The sequence below is a fragment of the Hyaena hyaena genome, unplaced genomic scaffold (genome assembly GCF_003009895.1).
Source record: "Hyaena hyaena isolate Hyena2069 unplaced genomic scaffold, ASM300989v1 scaffold_620, whole genome shotgun sequence".
Taxonomy (NCBI): Eukaryota; Metazoa; Chordata; class Mammalia; order Carnivora; family Hyaenidae; genus Hyaena; species Hyaena hyaena.
Window position 1 is genome coordinate 699,719 of NW_024081254.1, and position 20,739 is coordinate 720,457.

Here is a 20,739-nt window from a genome sequence, read left to right on the forward strand (position 1 = left end):
TATTAACTAGAGTTATTGTGGTGATCATTTTGCAATATGTACAAACATTAAATCATTATGTTGCATATCTGAAACTAATATATGTTAACTGTACCTCAATAAAAAAAAAGTATTTCAAAGGGCCCTCAAACTTTTCTTTTTATGACAACGTAAAAGAATGGACAAAGATCCTTTTACCCTGGCATTCCATATTATAAATAACACGTAAGATAAGAGACCTCTGGTGGAATCTTTCTTTTTTGCTTTCATTCTAACTGATTGCAGTTTTCTTATGCAGACCACAACAATGAGAAGTTATCACACAACGAGCTAATCAATATGCAGCAAATAAAGCCTCTTTCAATTCTGAAAGTTTTCACATGAGAAATAAATCTCTGTAAATGTTCTATAAATAGTCCTCATTAAACAAACTGAACTTTCAGTGAGACTGAAGCCATCAGCCTTGCTACTGTGAAATCCAGACTGACGTCTTCAGGTGCCTCGACTTGGATGTGAAACACACCACTAATATATGTAAGTAGTTGAATTTGATATACTTGACAAACTCAGATATCAGCATTTTCTGTCGTCTATTTAAATTGAGAAAGACTGGGACCCCCCCCCCCCACCGCTGTTTATAATGCTGCTTAGCAAGGAGTTAACAGAGACACTCTGAAGCACTAACTCTGACACAACAGGACTTGAAAATGTAATGGGCCATTTCATGTGAAGATAAGTTCCTCATCATTTGAGAGATTGGACTCAGGATTGTAAAATCACCTATTAGGGATATAATGTTGGTGTCAGGGAGAGGTTTAGAATAAATAATTGCCAAGTTCTTTTGACTCAGATTCCATAGAATTGTAAAGGAAAGGGGCGTCTGGGTGGCTCAGTCGGTTAAGCATCCGACTTTGGCTCAGGTCATGATCTCACAGTTCCTGGGTTCAAGCCCCACATCAGGCTCTGTGCTGACAGCTAGCTCTGAGCCTGGAGCCTGTTTCAGATTCTGTATCTCCCTCTCTCTCTGCTTCTCCCCTGCTCGTGCTGTATCTCTCTCTCTCTCAGAAATAAATAAAACATTTTAAAAAAAGAATTGTACAGGAAAGGCAGTGGTTATAAATTTTCACAAAAAAACAAGGCACTTTTATTCTATCCAGAGCTACTGCTGCAAAACTTGGCGCGTGTTGTAGGGTATTCGGGCTGGATGCTGGTTGAATACAATCCATGGTCACGCACTTCTACTTACTCCCCTTCCTGAAATGCCACTAGAAGGGCAATAAAAAATTAAAACGATTATAAAAATGATTATAAACCCATACGGACTAAGAAAACAAAAGGGTATTTACCAATAGGTAAGAATTTTTAACAATCTTGTGGAAGACAAAGTAAAAAGTATCTGAGTGGCAACTGATTAATTAAAATGAAGGTAGCCTGAACTTGGGAGCCAGCAAGCAGGTGTATAGACAAGGTACAGGATAATTTGCCTGAAAAAGATCCAGGAAAGGTTTAGAACACAAAGGCAGCAGTTTTCCTGGAAGGTAAGGGGTAACATGTACGGAAAAAAACAAGAGAGTTAGTTGAAAGTCTGTATAAGGTGTTAGTACTATCTGATTCTTCATTACTGCACAGCTAGGTGACATATATGATCACCATCTCCGAAACAGACTGGAGTTTTTACCTCTGAGGAAATTGAGTCAAGGAAGCATCATGTTTCACATAAAGCTATAGCAAGTACGAAGGGAGGCAGGGAGGGGAAGATGGAATGAAAATGGGGGGTTTAGTGAGAATCTACATGCTGAATGGGGAGACTGCCAGCTTCCTGTTCTAGAATGCCTGCAGCGAGACTCAGGATCCTCAGGTAGGAAATTGGCAAACTGAATGGTTCTAGAAAACATATAGCAGACACTAACATTGGGAGTGCTTCTTATAGAAAAGGCAACTTTCTGTATGATCACTTTGTGATAAGCCCCTCTCATTGACAAGCCCTGTTCATGTGCAGAGAGGCTCCAATATGCTTTCTAGTGTTGCATTCTTAAATATAAGTGGGCCACAAAGATCACCAGTGAATGAGAAAAGTCTTCATTATGAAAGGAAGAGACCCAAGCAAATGGGAGGTGGCATGGGGTGGGAAAGGGGGGTCACTGAGAGAAAATTAAGACAACATAAAGAGTGGACAAAATATTTTTGAAAAATTCTCAGTTAAAGAGAAGTATGGCCTCTTAAATAAGAACATTATTACTGCATGAAACAGTATGAAATGAATAATCAGAATACATCAACAAAAAGAACTCTTAGATTGGGCACCTGGGTGGCTCAGTCAGTTAAGTGTCTGACTTTGGCTCAGGTAATGATTTCACAGTTTGTGGGTTCAAGCCCCAATCAGGCTCTGTGCTGATAGCTTGGCACCTGGAGCCTGCTTCAGATTCTGTCTGTCTGTCTCTCTCTACCCCTCCCCAGCTTGCACTCTGCCTCTCTCTGAAAAATAACATTAAATTTTTTTAAAGTACTTTTATTTTATTTTATTTTATTTTATTTTTTATTTATTTCTAGGCGAGAGAGAGAGACAGCGTGAGCAGGGGAGGGTCAGGGAGAGAGGGAGTCACAGACTGAAACAGGCTCCAGGCTCCGAGCTGGCAGCCAGCACAGAGCCCGACGCAGGGCTCGAACCCACGAACCGCGAGATCATGACCTAAGCGAAAGTCGGACGCTTAACTGACTAAGCCACCCAGGCGCCCCTTTAAAGTACTTTTAGAAATTAGAAGTAGGATACCTAAAATTAAAATACCAGGAGAAGCAATGAAAGATAAAATTGAGATGATTTCCAAGAAATTGAATACCAGAAGATATTTTAGAAAAATAGGAGAGAAAAGATCAGTACAGAAGATCAAATGTCAAACTCATACAAACCCCAGAAAGTGAAATATTAGAGACAAAATGAAGTAAAGGAATTATCAGAGAAACAAGATAAGAAAATTTCCCCATGCACCTCTTTAGGTGCACTAAGGCCTAAAACAATAAGAAGATAAAAATATATATCATTATTAAATATTAGAACATTTGAGATAAAAGACCATCCAAAAGAGAAACAAATTAAAAATGAAGGATTGGGAATAAGAATGTTATTGGACTTCTCAAAAACAAAAGTGTAAAAAAAAAGTGACAGAAGAGCAAATATCTTCAAAATTCTAAGAGGAAATGACTTTCAACCTCTATTCTATATTCTGCCCAAATTAACAATCAAGTGTGAAGGTATAATAAAGACATTTTCAGACAAGCATAAGTATGCTTATTTGAAAGCTTGTGAAGAATATGTTAAACACAGAGGAAAACAAGGAAGGGAAAGATATAATATCTGGAAAGCAGGATAGCTGCAAAGTGAAATTCCAGAACGAGAAATAAAATAACAAGGCCACAGCTCCAACAGTAAACTCAGAAAGTGTCTCACTGAAATCAGTGCAGAAGATGGAGGGCATCGGTGGGGGTGAGTGAAAGAGACATAGCCATGAAAAACAAAATGAAATTGATATAGGTTTAAGTTTATGGGCAAGCACAGGACAGAGAAATTGAATAAATAGGATAATAGATTTAGAGAAAACAAGAGAGATGAAACTCTAAGTGATCATAAATTCCAGAAAAAAATGAAGGATGTTCAAGATAAGAGTAGCAATTGTAGTGTAATGGTCGGCTCAGCAGCGAGCAATATTTTCATTGGCAATTACAGTGTAAATACTAAACATAAGTGGTGATGTAATCTTGCAAAGCAGGAGGAGGAGGAAGGTGGATTCTTGCAGGAATTACGTAAGACTTTACATATAAACTTCCAGAAACATAAGCAATAAATGACCATCTTCTTTCCTTGTTTTCAAAATGTTAATCCCTCTTTAGGAAAGCAACTTGGTTTAGGAGAAAGAACACAGGCTTGACAATAAGATGGTTCTGTTATTAATGAATTTCAAGTTGCTTAACTAATTAGAGCACCAGTATCCTTGCCAGTCCAATGGATACAATACTGACCTCAGAAAATCTGTGTAAAACTCAAATGACATACAAAGTCAGAAAACAGATGCACTGTATATGTGTCTTCTTGTCCCTTTTCTCAACTTTACCCAAATTTCTAGCTGCCGGAAAAAGATTAGTTATGAAAACATGACATTTTTTCAGGCAATTGCAGTGTTAAATATCACCCCAAGGGTAGCTAAGTTATCTTGATTAGAAAACAATGCCCTTCACCAAGAACAGGAAGATCAAGCAATGATCTTGCCAGAGAGCATAAATATAAGTGTTGTTCAACCTGCCAAAATATTGCCCAAATTCTCATGCAATATTTGGCACAGAAATACTCATTCATCCTCAGCAGAATCCTGGATGATGCGAACGCGTGTGCAAGTGTGTGTGTGTGTGCGCGCGCGCGCACACACACTTAGTGATCTTGAAGAGGAAATATTCTAGGATGTGGCAAGGTGAGGATCTTTTTCTGGCACATGGCCAAGCATTAAGACAAGCATCTGCAACCTTCTACTCAAAATGTCAGAGGGCTCTGTGAGTTCAAAAAAAAAAAAAAAAAAAATACAGAGGAAGGGAGGAATCAAGGGAAACAGAAAAAAATGATTTAAGAAGCAGCAAATATTAGGAAAGAAGTCTTCTAAAACTTGATTTGGGGCCAGCACCTCTTTTTCCATTTGTTTAGCTGAAATGGCTGGCCCAAAGTTAGATAATAAGACAACAAATATATGTATCCCAGATGTTTATGGTTGTGTGACTTTTGGCAAATCATTTAAAACCAGACACTTAGAAAAGGTCAGAACTGGAAGGAGCCTTGGAGATGATTTGATCCAAGCTCTCACTTTCTAAGTAAGAAATCAAGGCCTCAGAGTGATAAACCATACATACATACTCAAGGCAGAGAACTGGGCATGCTCTTAGGCACATTATGACAGTCTCCAGGCATGTGTAGACTACAGGATTAATTCAGTCACCAAGTCAGCCTGTAGCAGAGACTGTGAAGCAATGGATGCAGAGCCTAGGAAGCCTCCTAGGGGTGAGGATAAAGAGAGGAGGCTGAGAGCAGAGCACCATGTCCCTGGGAGGGCAAGAGAATTTGTAAAAGGATGTGATTTTTTTTTCTCCCCCTCAGAGTAAGAATGTTCGGATAACAACACCTGGCCCCAAAAAAAAAAAAAAAAGCTTTAGAAACAGAATCTAACGATCTCATTCAAAACAAAACACACAAACAAAAAACAAGGGGAGCAAGCATATGGAAAAGATGAGATGGAATAATATCACACTAGAAGATAAGAGGGAGACTATGAATATGCCTTTGGTTCACAGACCTTAAGTGTGTTTAATGAGACATATTGTTGAAGATCCTTGGCTTCATTTGACTGTCCTTTGAAATGCCATCACTCCACAATGGGATGAAAGGTGAAGATTTCTCTTGGAAATGTTAAACTCTTTTCTTGTTGGCATTCATCATTCGGAAACGAAGTCTTTAATAAAAACTGCCTCCTCTCTGTTCCCGGGGCTGTCTGTCGGTTGGGCGCATTCCTGCTTTTGCGAATTCCCAATTGACTCGGAGAATGGATTTGTTGTCTGAATTGGGCAGTTTTGCTTTCTCAGTCCATTTTATCTAGTCTTTTCCACTCACCATCAAGTACTCAGAATCTAAAGTTCTAGGCAGAGATGATGACAGGTTCCTTTTATCAGAAAGCCATCCCTGATGAGCCTGGGGGAGAGCCTGTGAAGTCTTTCCCCTTTCCCCTCCTCTCTCCTCAGCTCACACTAATGTGCTGCATGACTGCCTCTGTCCACTCTCACAACTGCTCTAGGCCTGGGAGCAATTTGTGCCACATAAAGGCACCCAAAAATGTGGTGAGCTGAAAGGATGTGTACAATTCAACTGACTTCCAAAGTAAATGAGCACATGCGCGGACGAGCGCGCGTGCACACACACACACACACACACACACACACACACACACACACAGGTTGTATCTATTCATTCTCTCCTTTATAGAGTCTGAAGAATAGCAGGCATGGTTTTCACCACAGAGTCTCTGTACAGGCACTGGCATGGTAAATCTTCCTTAGTTGGCATTGCCAAGGAATGAGGCCTTCCGTATGACTTTAAAAATAAAAAAGTTTATTTATTTAGTGAGAGAGATTGAGAGAGAGAGAGAGAGAGAGGGAGAAGGGAGGAAATACTAGCACACCAGTGGGAGAGGGTCAGAGAGAGAGGGAGAGAGAATACCAAGCAGGCTCCACACTGTGAGTACAGAGCATGATGTGGGGCTCAAACTCACAAACTGTGAGATCATGACCTGAGCCAAGATCAAGAGTCAAATGCTTAACCAACTGAGCCATCCAGGTGACCCTCCTACAACAAACAATTTAATTGATGATATTGACACCAAATCAACTACAATGCAAGTTGATTCTATTATTGCAATGCAAGAGAATTAAACAATTCTCTAACTTACAAAACACAGAATTGATATCTGTCCTATGATTTATTTCAAGGTCATGATTATAACCATTGATGACTGAGCTCTGTCTGTAGGTGCACTCAAAGACCATTGTGGTTTTGGAAGTTATTTGAACACAAATGTAATGGCGTAACATCGTTATGCTTTTTTTTTTTTAAATTCCATTCCCTTTTAATAGATTTTCTTTCTTTCTTTTTTTTTAATGTTTTATTTATTTCTAGGAGAGAGAGAGAGAAAGAGAGACAGCGTGAGCAGGGGAGGGTCAGAGAGAGAGGGAGTCACAGACTGAAACAGGCTCCAGGCTCTGAGCTGGCAGTCAGCACAGAGCCCAAAACGGGACTCGAACCCACAAACCGAGAGATCATGACCTAAGCGAAAGTCGGACGCTCAACCGACTAAGCCACCCAGGCGCCCCTAGATTTTCTGATTCCCAATCTAAGCTGCTGGCTTCTAATGTGAGTTGGCAAACCCGACAAATCAATATAGTAGAATTATGTCAGGTCTAAACAGCCTTTGACTAAGAACCAAAACTCATGAGCTTTTATGTTGACCTCTCTTAACTATTTGGGGGATTTTCATCCCTGTCTCTTCCTTCCAAGCTACAGAAGCCCAGTACCCAGAAAAATAACATTTCCAAGTCTAATGTATTCCTGAAAATGCTGGTGATAATAATAGTGATGATGATGATGAAATACTTTCCACTTTAATAGTACTAAATAATTTATATATAAGTAAACTGAACACCCTAGTTATTTCCTAGGGATGAGTTATACTCACAGAGAAGTTGGTAACTATCAAAACACAAGGAAACTTTTCTTTCTATTTAAAAATTTACTTTATGGCTATAACATTCTCTGGGAGAGCAACTTTCATACTTAAAATGGTCATCTGTAGAAAATCCTCTATCTTTTTTAAAGAAGTATAGTAAGGGGCATATTACAAAGGAGCTCTTCTGAAAATACTTCTCAAATGAGAATATGCTTTGGAGGTATGTTTTTCACTGATCAAACCTTTTACATGTTTTGGAGTAAATGCTATACATACCTCCTGCATTTACTCCAAATATTAAAGCAATGGAGAAAAAAATCCAGTGAGTGGCAGCGGTTTTGAACGCCATGGTACTGAGGCTATAAGTGGATCCCCACTCTTACTGGGGCACTGTTTATCAGGCTGACTTTCCTATGTGAGAGCCTGGGGATACCTCTGTTTGCTCTACCCATCAGTACATGGAAGGAGGACGTTGGGGTGGGTCATGAATGGATCTTTTAACAGAGAGAGATGAGAGTTGGATTATCACAATATGGAACACCATTCTTGCTATTTTTTACATGAAAATGTTAAACCTTTAAGGTTCCCAGAGATAGGTAAAACGTAAACTCTCAAATTTGAATAGTGATTTTTTTTTTAAATGTTTATTTATTTAGAGAGAGAGAGTGAGTGAAAGAGAGAGAGTGTGTGAACAGGGGAGGAGCATAGAGAGAGGGAGAGAGAGAAGGCCAAGTAGGTTCTACAGTCAGTACAGAGCATGACCTGGGGCTCGAATGCGTGAAAACATGAGATCATTATCTAAGCCGAAATCAAGAGTTGGATGCTTAACTGACTGAGCCACCCAGTTGCCCCAAATGCAGTCATTTCTGCATACATTGTATCTGCTGTGCAGGTCATGTGTCGAACTTTCTTCTAGGGTCACGACATAAATTAGAGGACACCAAGATGGGAAGGGGGTTGCTGCCAAACTGGGAAAAGGAGGGCTGATGGGGAGGGTGCATAGGAAGCTCTCATTACATATCCTTAAAGCAGGATGTGGCTATTTAGAGACCAGGAAATGAAAGTGTGGGGATGAGAAGGAATTGCATGCTAAATGAACACCTAAGAGTTGAGTTACTAAGTGTCTTGTTGTCCTAAGGCTGCTGTAAGAAAGTACCACAAACTGGGTGGCTTGAACATCAGAAATGCATTTTCTTGCCTTTCTACAGGCTACAAGTCAGAGATGAATGTGTCTGCAGGATCATGCTTCCTCTGAAGGTGCTCAGGAAGGGTCTGATCCAGGTCTCTTGCCTGGCTGCTGGTAGTTCCCTGGCTTGTGGCAACAACTCCAATCTTCACACGGCATTCTGCACATCTCTCTCTGCGTCCCTGTTTATATTAGATTATATCTGTACTATTGGACTGGGGCCCATCTAATGACCTCATTTTCACTTGATTATCTTTGAAAGACCCTGTCTCCAAATAAGGCCACATTCCAACCTACTGGGGGTTAGGACTCTAACATATCTTTTGGAGGAACACAACTTAACCCAAAACACTGAGTATCTACCAAACTCAGTTTCCCAACACCCAGACCAGTTTCCCAACATCCGATCACATGCTGCCTCTGATGCTTTTATGTTTTGTTTTCATTTTTGTTTTTCTAAGGACAAGCGCCTGGCTGCATCCTGAAGTCAAATGTAAATGATTTGGGGATTATTTCTTTAGTATCAGCACTCCATTAGTGTAGATAATTAAAAGTTGATTGCAGCAGGCATTATTTTTCATTTCTACAAGCCTGCATTAAGATAGAATGGCCATTTTCCTAAAAGGAATGGGAATAATCCATCATCCTGACACTGAGGGGAATTCCACACACACAAAAAAAAGGGTCAAAGAAGAAAAGCACTTTATCAATGTGATTCATTATTATCATCAACAGGGTCACTGTGGCTATGCTTCGTTCATTTATTACTATTTCATACCCACAAACAGAGGATCCAACCCAGCCCATGCTATTTCAAAAATGGTACATCATATGAATGAGCCTATCTTCCTAGAAATAAAACAAATAGCAATGAAACCCCCTGATATCCATTCATTCATTATTCAGAAAATATTTACTCAAAATATGTATTTGTTTATATGCCAGGTGCTGACGTAGGTGCCCAGGAAACATCAGGGAACAACATGGAGAAAAACCCTGCCCCTTGAGCTTACTTTCATGTTAAATAAATTCTACAGTATATTGGAAGATGGGAAAATAGATGAAATGTTCTGGTGTGTGTGTAGGGGCCATGATGGTGGTGCATTCAGTATAGGTCACTGACAGAATAACATTTGGGGAAAGCCTGGAGGAAGGAAGGAAGGGAGTCCTGGTTTCTTTGGGGAAGAGCGCACCTATGAGAGACAAGAGCCTGAATCAAGTGTCAGACACGGGATCAGGCCTGGTGTGTTCCAGAAAAAACAAGAAGGCCACTGTGGATATCCAGGACCCTGACGGCCGAAGACCTGCTTGTGTCTGTGCTACCGTGCCAGGTACAATTAAGTTTGCCAACTTCAGTCTCTGGGAGCTTCTCTGACTCTCTCCTGCTCTAAGTCTTTGATTCTCTGGACCTTCTTTGCCTCTCTTTCCTGGATGCTGACCAACAACATTAAAATGGACAGCATGGTGCAAAAGGAAGGGAAATGCCCCACCACAGCCTGCTTGGGCTGTCTTCTGTCATCCTCACCTCCATCGCCTGCCCAGCTAACTGTAGTATTGATGAAAAATGAAACCAATTTTATTTTCAAGCAGGTTCATGCAAACAGGTTGATCACAAAACTGAAACCTGTATTCTGTTAACAAAGCCAAGCAAATCCTTCTCTAATGGGAAAAAGACTTGACATTACCTGTGTCTATGATAATGTGCCACAATGCAGCCTTCTTACCAACATGGAAGAGAAGTTATTCACATCTAAGGAACCCGCTGTGGGCAGACAATCCTCCATGGCTTTTCATACATCTGTCCATCTTGAGAACAGAAGACTTAAAACCTTTGTTCGAGGCTATTTCCAGAATGTTTGTATAATGAAAATCCATTAGAAGATAGTGTCTCCTTTTGTAGCAAAGGGAAGTTTATTCACTATTCACAATAATAAAGATTATATCCTTCTCTGGACCAAAGGATCAGAAAGGAAGTGCCACAAATTCCTGTAGGAATACACTACCCCTCATCTCTGACCCAGGAATCTCATGTCTTCTGCCAGCACCAACAGCATCAAGCACCAAGGCTGCAAGCAAGGTAAAATCACAGTTTTTACATCCACCAGGAAGGACTCTGAAGAGACCAGGATTAATAAGTGTTGTACCCATAGAAACATTCCAAGAGAAACACCACTTCCATAGCTGTTTGGAGTCATGACATTTCTATAGGAGTCCAGTGTTTTGGTTGTTCTCAAGGCACTTAGTAAAATAGGGTTGAGAGCACTATGTAGGTGTTAATTGCTCTCGACTTTGCAGAGCCGGCTGTTGTAAGGTTGAAACTGAAAAGATGAACCAGGACATCAAAAAAATATTCCCCTTATTTGCTCAAGAAAAAGTTCAGAATTCAGATTTCAGTAAAGAAAAAAGAGTGAACCAAGAGTGTCATTAAGATCAAGTGAATATTCTAATTTGGCCACACAGGATGTCAAGATTATTTTGTAACCTGTTGAGTAGTTGGAAATATTTTCTCATTTATTTTAAGGTCTTAGAAGAAATACCTGAAGAGCAGAAGAATCTTTTTAAAGAGGAAAGAGAAAACATTTCTAATAATACATTTTGACAACAGGATTTAAGAATGTTTCTAGAGCTTTTTTAGTGAGGGCACATAATGATATAGTCATCTGGTGCCTTATTTTTTCAATTTGTCAACAATGTTGGCAAGTATCTATTCAAACAAATTAATGTACCCTTTTCAACTGATTTACTTGGTTAGTTTTATATAGAGAAAAGAAATAGAACGTACAAAGACACTGTGTAAGAGGGTATGAGAGGTAGGAAGTAAGTCACCAAATATGACCCTCATTTAACATGATCATTGGTGATATCTCCATTGAACAAGGATCTGCTAGATCCTCTGTAACCATGAGGAGCCTAATGGCAATCCAGAACTAATGGAAACCCTGGTGATTGGTAGATGACCATCTGGCCAGGTGAGGTTCTCAGAAGAACACGGTAGAGTATCAAGTAAATGCAGCATTATTTCTCAAGACTTTGTCTGTCAGTAGTAGTGCTGGGTAAGTACTTGCCCACTCTGCCTTGCTCTCTAGAAAAAAGCAAGCAGTGAGCCTGAAAGAAATGGCCAGTCACCAAAGACCACCAAACTGTACAAGGGGAAAGGAATAAAAACAAAATCAGTTTTTCAGTTGCCTCAACATGGCAGCCTTAACCCAGACACTTTACATTTGCCTTCTTCTTTCATCCCCTCAACAACCCTATAAGGTATGTATTATAATGTCCATTCAACAGACGGAAAAAAGCAAGGCTAAGGAAATTTACTAAGGGCACACTACTAGTTAGATGTAGAGCTAGGACTTAGCCTTGTCAGGCTGTATACACTGCACTGATTTTTACTCTACTAATTGTGTGAGTTCACTATTGCCACTGTAACAAATAACCACAAAGTTAGAGTATTAAAAACATGGATTTCTTCTCTTACAGTTTTGCAGGATAAAAGTCCAACACACTCTCGCTGGGCTAATGATAAGGTGTTAGCAGGGCTGCATTCCTTTTCAGAGACTCAAGGAGAGGATCCATTTTGCTGGCTTTTCCAGATTCTAGCAGCCCACATTCCTTGGCTCATGGCCTTCTTCCATCTTCAGTGCAAGCAGCATCTCTGGAACGTTCTTCCTTGGTCACATGACTCTGACTCTTCTTCTGCCTCCCTATTCCATTTTTAATAACCCCTCTGATTATACTGAACCCACACACCTATAAACAGGGTAATATTCCTTGCCGCTAATTGGCAACTTTAGTTCTATCCACAGACTTCTTTCTCCTTTGCCATGTACCATTCACAGGTTGTGGAGATTAGGATGTAAACATCTTTGGGAGATGCATATGGGGTAATTATTTTGCTGATCACACCAGCCAAATTAATGTAAGTGTCAAAAGTCATATCCTAAAGTAAAGGCATCGCCCAAGACATCAAGAGTCGTAACTAAGATGCTCCAGTCATTTCTTGATCTTTCTCAAGGGTGCTGGACCTTCAGAGACTGATTGTATGTGTGCTTGGTATGCAACATCCTAAAACCTGTGACCACCCTCCTCTGCACTGGCATACCAAGGGAAGAAGGGGTGGTGGGAACATATTGCCCCAAAGTACACCAGGCACTGTCTTAACAGATTAAGAGTGGGTGCCCAGTCTTAAGAGACTTTAGAACAAGGATAAAAATGGCCGGAAGCCAATGTGCTTTCTACTCTCAACGTGGGCTTGCCATCTGAAGCCATGTCAATGATAATATATTCCTTTCCTCTTGGCTGAACTACTTCTGAACCACCGCTCCCCACTTTGATGTGCTCCTATTCCCGAGCAAAACAATCGCTCTCCTGGTAATAAGCCACTTATTCTTCTGCAATGACTTTGGCCTAAGTGCAGCACACAGACTTTGGAAACAGGATGAATGCCCCACAAATCCCGGACGTGTCTCATTGTGCAGGAAGCAGACCTCAAGTGGACTTATATATCAGCAGCCTGGAGTGAGGCTCTAACTCCAAAGATCATCGTTAATCCTTTGTCCTCAAGTCAGGGATCTTGATAACACTTCTATTAGAAAAAAACCAGGATAACAGAGTGAAAGCTGTTTGCTCTCTTTATTTATATAAATAATTCAAGATAAAATGTCATAAGGAAAGGACTGTCCCATTCCTAGGATCCCTGACAATGTGTAACACATCATGCCGTCTGACCCCAAAGGACTGTGTCAGAAAAACGGTAGACAGTGTTGGTCGGTGGCAGGCAAACAGAAGTCCAGTAATTCCCCCATATTTAAGTAAGTATTCATGAAAAGGAAAATTAAAAAAGACTGTTAAGAGCATGACAGCTTTCACAACGCAAATCATTCATGTGACAGTCAGCCTGCTCCAGTTTTATTGCCATTTGAATAATAGTACTCCATGGTTTGTTGAAATTACAGCTGTAGATGTCCTGATAAGCATCCAACTCATTGTTTGAACAACCAGCCTGGCATAGTGGAAAGAGTACCAGTCTAGAACAATGGGAGTAACAACATGGCATGGTCAGCAGGGGGAAGTTGGAGATTTAGCTTTCTTAAGGATCCCCAGACCTGTGTGGTATAGACCAGGCACAGAAGTAGCTAAGCTTCTGATTGAGGAGCTCGCCAGAAGTGGCTTAAATAGGACAGAGCAGTTAGGTCTGTAGTAAAGGCTATGCAAATCCAACTACCAAGACGGAAGTGATCACAGCAAGTTCAGATTGCTTCCAGCAATGCTTCTCAAACTTTCTTGTGCATATGAATCTACAGGAGACTTGGTTAAAATGCAGATTATGATTCAGTAAGTCACAGGTGGGACTTGAGATCCTATATTTCTAACAAGCCCCAAGGGAAGACCACACTCTGAGTAGTGAGTACCTGCATCTCTGTAGCACCAGCAGTGGCTAAGAGGCTGAATTGTAAATATGTGTTAGGACCTGTGACCTCACTAGCCAATGCAAACCATATCATTTTTAATCCTAGAACAAAAAAACCAATTTCTCAGGTAAATTTTGCATAACTTCGAGGCAAAACGGAGCCAGAACTAAGTGTGGTAGCCAGAGGCTTTTCCTTGTAGCTTTTGCTTAAAGCATAGCCAGTTCTCCAGACTGTGAGTAAAGTTCTTTGGGTTCTTATAATTTCTGGAGGCACTGACTTCAGAATAGTAATTGTCAAAAGGGGAGCATTTTGAGATGCTATCTATAGAAGAAATTTGCTTATGATTATAAAGAGTACTTCCTATTAGAAAATCAAAGTGGCTTAATTAACTTTAATTAATACATTACCAACTTTCCTAATATATCTTTGAAGGGATTTTTATATTACCACTGGAGAAACTGTAGCCATAGGATCCTAATAGTCTTGGTCATTAAATCATTAAATGTTACCACAGGTTTTCATTGGTGAGAGCAGGCCAAGAAGACAATGTATTAAAAAGTGTGACTCACAGGGACAAAGGAACAAAGGTCGAGTGAGCATTCAGACCCTGTATGCTTCAGTTTTCCCCACATGTAAAATAAGCATAGCAATAACTCTTCCTCTTTTACTATGTACTTCTGTAACCCTGAAGGACTACCTATGAACAATTAGACTATTTTGACCTTGTTCCAGATTTGCTTTGGTCTGACTCCTAAGAGCTATTGGTATCTAATTTGGGAAAACGGTATGAGGACTTATTAAAACATATGGAACGGAAAGATGGCTTTGGTTTGATTAGCTGTCTCAATCTCTCATGGAAGAAAGAAGAAATTCAGAGGTAATAAGTAACATCAATATATCCTATTATCTGCTGATAGAAATAAATGTGTTGGGGTACTTGGATGTCTCAATTGGTAGAAAGTCCAACTCTTGATTTCAGTTCAGGTCATGGGTCATCCCAGGTCATCCCAGGGTCATGGGATTGAGCCCCATGTTGGGCTCCATGGAGCCCGCTTAAGATTCTCTCTCTCTCTCTCTCTCTCTCCCTCCCTCCCCCCGCCACTCTCCCTTGCTCATACTCTCTAAAAAAAATTTTTTTTAAAAAGAAAGAAACGCCTTTATTGCTATCTTTGCTATGTTATTATTCTACAGCCTAGTGCCTTGAATGTTAAATGCGTGTGTGTGCGTGAATGTGTGCACTTACACATATGTACACATACTCATGGGAATACAGCATAAGAGTTTACAAGGATGGAAGGAGAATTTACCTGTTTATAGAGTTAATAGGCTTAGGAAAGGACATAAATATTCTATTGAAATTCAGTTACTAACATACACACAAAAAGTCTTTGCAATTCCATTTACCAAGTAAGAATAGGGGTTCATCATATAGAAGAGTCCCTCTGGGAATTCCACTGCTTCCTTTTATGAAATGAAGTCCTGAACTAAAATCGGCTTCTGAAGATTTCCCAGCAAAGTATCTTTGAAAACCACCTCTTTGATATTTAACCTTAATGTGCAAATAATTGTCACTACCATTTTGAAAATTAAATACATTCATGTAGTTTAGGAAGAACTTTTAAATCTTTAAATGTTATTCCTATTAGAAGTGTGTAGATGATATGCTATAATGTAATAGATCTAACGATGAATGTAAAAAACAGGTACATTTATTTAATAAAATGTCTTTAGTTTTATTTGATATTTGTTCAGCCACCAATGTTTTTCTTACTTTTTCCATAAAATTTAATACATATTGAGAAAAGAGTAGCTCTCTCAGTTTAAATATAACCATGTTAGAAATGATGTTTATCAAAATACTCAAAATGTTATAGACTAAATAAAACTCTTGTTCACACAATGTCAGTTCACAGTAAATTCATGTAAATTCATGGCAAGTGAGGATACAGTGGGGGTATATGTTGGGCCTTGATTGTGTCTGGCCCCAACCAAAATAAAATGTCAAAATATTAGGCTCTAAGATTGTATCCAAATGTACCTTCAGGAAAATAGAAAAATTTGACTAAGTTCCATGAGTTAGAAGCAAAGACTCAAGTTCTGTGGCACTTGTGGGAAGTTTGCTTCACTAGTTCTGTACCAATCCTTAAAATCATTGAAACAAAATTAAAAATACAACGTACACACACACACACACACACACACACACACACACATTTACCACATATAATTAGAGAGTTAGGATATATTGTTTCAAGATCTGACTACATTCTGAACTGCACACCTTATTTTTTTAAGAAAATCATCACTTCGGAAGCCCTGGGTGGCTCAGTTGGTTAAGCCTCCGACTTCGGCTCAAGTCATGAATTCACAGTGGATGGGTTCGAGCCCTGCATCGGGCTCTGGGCCGACTGCCAGCTCAGAGCCTGGAGCATACTTCAGATTCTATATCTCTCTCTCTCTGCCCCTCCCCAGCTTGCTCGCTCGCTCTCTCTCAAAAATAAATAAACATTTAATAAACAAAAAGAAAGAAAGAAAGAAAGGAAGGAAGGAAGGAAGGAAGGAAGGAAGGAAGGAAGGAAGGAAGGAAGGAAGAAAAAGAAAGAAAGAAAAGAAAATCATTGCTTGAACCAATGTACCAATACAACAGAAAGTTTAAAGGAAATCATTGTAACGGCCAGAGAGGAGAATGACACTTGTGTTAGTATCTTCAATTTCCAGCCCATCTTCTCCCAATACGCCATCCCAATGTTAAACACCTGTATGGGATCTCGGAAGTGGCTAACGATACCTGGAGAAGTGTTTCCTTATCTATGCCTGATTGATAAGAAACATGCTCCTTTTACGTTGAGAACATCTATCCCAAACGTTAGTCAACTCTGAAACTCCAGGTTGATTAATGAAGAGCAAACTCATTAACCTGAAGTCTGTGAGTGGCTCGCACTTTGTTAGTTATTTGATTTCTGTTTTGTGAGAACCTTAAATCAGGAAATGTAGCGATGTTACTATTGGTGGGAGGCCCAAGAGAGGGTGCTGAGCATTTGCTTGTTGAAATTTATATGTGTTCACTGCCTGTCGCTATCGATTCGACTTGGCTGCTTCATCTGTCCAATCCCTATAGCATTTTGCCTTGGGCAGACCTGTAGGGCTTGAACTGAAAAAAAGAAAATAAAAATTGGAATAAATTATCTGGTTAGAACCAAAAAAGAGAAGGAGACAGGAGACGGAAAGAGAAAGTGACGTGACCTGAGTTTCGGCAGCAGGAGAAAGCTGTGTGTGACATGCGGTAAGACTGAAATCGTGACCCGGGTGCCTCACAGAAACCTCTCATCTCAGTGTGGGTTTGTAATCAAAGAGTCATCCTAAAGCTACAACACACTTCTGCAGGGAAGGGATGTGGCGATACCATCACAGTGCAACTGTTCTTGGAAGTGATGGACACTTCATCGTCTTGCCCTCCCTAGAACTTCATGGGGTTCTTACTTCCTCTCTTAAAATAGGAAATCAAGGGGCACCTGGTGGCTCAGTCAGTGAAGCAGCTGACTTCAGCTCAGGTTGTGATCTCATGGTTTGTGGGTTCGAGTCCCGCATTAGGCTCTGTGCTGACAGCCCAGAGCCTGGAGCCTGCTTCAGATTCTGTGACTCCCACTCTCTCTCTCTGTCCTTCCCCTGCTCACACTGTCTCTCTGTCTCTCAAAAAAAGAATAAATCTTTTTAAAAATGGGAAATCAAGCTAGACTATTAAAAAAAAGACAAGACTGAATCATTATACTTCTTTCCCAAACATTTCATGGTCCTATGACCTCATTTATTCTCATGGCTTCTCATTGTGATTTTTTTCTTTCCATTTAGTGAGTACCAATCTTAACAAGAAAATAAAATAAAAAACTCTGACATTTTTGAAAGGCAAAGCAGAGGGGCGCCTGGGTGGCTTAGTCGGTTAAGCGTCCGACTTTCGCTTAGGTCATGATCTCGCGGTTCGTGGGTTCGAGCCCCGNCTCCCTCTCTCTCTGACCCTCCCCTGCTCGCGCTGCCTCTCTCTCTCTCCTAGAAATAAATAAAACATTAGAAAAAAAAATTTTGAAAGGCAAAGCAGAAATGACTTTGATATCACCAATATTAATATTCTTTTTTCTCAATGATTTTATTTTTTAATGTTTTGTTTATTTCTGAGAGAGAAAGAAACAGCGTGAGCAGGGGAGGGTCAAAGAGAGAGGGAGACACACAATCTGAAGCAGGCTCCAGGCTCTGAGCTGTCAGCACAGAACCCAACGACAGGCTCAAACCCATGAACCATGTGATCATGACCTGAGCTGAAGTCAGACGCTCAACTGATTGAGCCACCCAGGTGCCCCTCTCAATGATTTTCTACATTAAACATGTTTTTAGTGCATAGGGGAAATATATTTTTTTCACAGAATATTTTTTTCACAAATTTTGGGCTGGAATTAACATTGTTTTGTAAATATTTTGTATTAACTAAATACATAATTGTAAGACTGTTGTAGCCACCTAGAAAACTACCCTCTTCCCCTCTGCCTGATGGAACAACATAGGAGGGTTGGGAAAGGTAGAAAGTATGTGTGTAAGAGGAAGAGACAGAGAGAGAGAGAAGCCACGAGCCTCTAGATTGACCACACTTGCATTCCTGAAGGCCTGAAGGCCAAGTACAGGAAGCCCATGGCTCACTCTTTCTTGGATCCTTTTTGTTTTTCTTCGTGATTCTCTGTCCTTACTATCAGAACACATGCCGTCATTATTCATCAGAGAGTGTCCTTACCTCCACCTTCCAATAGTGACTAAAACCTCAGCTGAACTTTGATGTTAACTTCATGTAGAACCGAACTGGGCACATTGGAAGCGAAAGTTTACACTTAAATGGTAGCTAATTCATACTACTTAGTGGTAAACTTAATGCACTCAGACTAATTGGGATAATTTTGTGCAGTAAGCACATTTTTTACTGATAGTTACAGTTACGTATAATCTCCCCGCACATTATTCAGAATAAGTGCCTTGTAAACGACTAATATTCCATTGACAGTTTTTTTTTCAGTTATAAATGGAAGTATTTATTTGTTTGCTGGTAATCTTTATAACATTTTATCTAACAATGGAATTAATCTTTCCATGTGTACATTCATTTGGTAGTTAAAAAATTCTCACAAGACTAAGTTATAAATCCATAACTGTGAGTTCATGAGAGATTAGGTGTATATCTAATCTAATAGAGAGTAAAAAGTTAAAAATAGACTAAGAAGACACTTCAGAAAGCACACTTCTATTCAAGTTCAACACTTGAACACTGTGCCCCCTTGTAGAAGTGAATAAATTAACTTCAGTTCCTATTACTTTTGATTTGGGAAGGTTTACCAGAAGCTGTTTGGGGTATTAATTCACTTATTAAACCAAAGTTTATCAAGTGTATGCAATATCTCAGACATTGTCCTGGACACCATGAAAATAAAAGTGAACAAAACAAAGATATTTACAAAGAAGAGATATAGGAAAACTAGTAGTAATAATAATAATAGTAATAATAATATAACAAAAGAACATTGCATAACAGAGGATGAATAAGGTACTGTAGGAATAAGACAGAGTAAGCAAGACAGCAAGTTTCACAGAGGAGCTGGGTTATTTGAGCTGAATCTCAAAGCACAAAGAACTACCACCAGGTGTTCTTAAACTAAGGTGTAGATACCCCCTCAAACACCTCTCAACAGAATACAAGGGGATCCATGAATCTGGATGGGAAGAAAATATTCATGTTTCTTTTCTTCGCACTCTAACTAAAAATTAGCATTTTCACTGATTTTGAATGTAGGCAACAAAATACTAACAATTAAAAGTGACATTAATAGCACCTGTGATTTTCCTCACCAAGAGAAATCACAGATTTTATGAAAGTTTAGGAGAATAGCCCCGCTATCATTTAATGTGCCAAAAAAGAAGTTCATTTATAATTATATCGCAATTCTTAAAATATTTAACTGTCTTTCAATTTAATCGGTTTCTTTGTAACTTGATGTGTTTTACACATGCGTTTAAAGACACTGTTGTGACGAAAGATCCCTGGGAATCACCAGAATGCCAAAAGGGTCTATGGTACCAAAAACATTTAGCAACAGGCCTAGAGGATACAACCAGCTGGAGATGAGGAAGGTAATTTGTGCACTAATAGAATGTATCTGCAAAAGGCTACAAAAACACAGGGAGGGGGAAGTTAAAGGGAGCCCTAAATTTCTTTAGAGACCACTTAGAAGCCCCCCAATCTGAAAAATGCAGCAGCAATGCATCAAAAAGACCTAAGAAGGAATTAGACAGTGCTTTGACAAGACAAAACACAAATTTACTGGAAGAAAAAAAAATTTTAGACATATTGACTGAATAGGAAAAAAGGGCTCAAAATAAAATGTGTGCTCAGATTTTAAAAAATAGGTAAATTATAGAATGGGAAGAGCCTTAGAACAGAGGTGAATGTGTGCGGGGTTGTACGCATCTCTGGCTGCATGTTGGTGTTCAAATTTTCATGTGTAGTCCTTGAAAAAAATGTGAAGAAATTATTAATCATAAAGATGCTGGGGTTAAATGCAAAAAGTAAGGCCTAAAATAATATAATAATACAAGGAGTCACTCCTAGGAAATAAGCCAAGGGATAGAAGCAGTTGTGCTTGAAGGGAATGAAAATCAAGGTCTGCCATCAATGACATTGGTCAGAATGGACATGGTCTTGACTAACAAGTACAAATACTCCTCAATATGCAAGGCAGTCTGTGCAGCTGGAATTTGGTAATAAACTACATGTTCTAACATAGTGTGATATTGAAAGGTCCATCCAAGATAAAAGGGTCCATAAGGAATATGCAGAAAATGGAAGCAAGTAGCTTACAGCTTTTAGATATTTTGCCAAGTTACT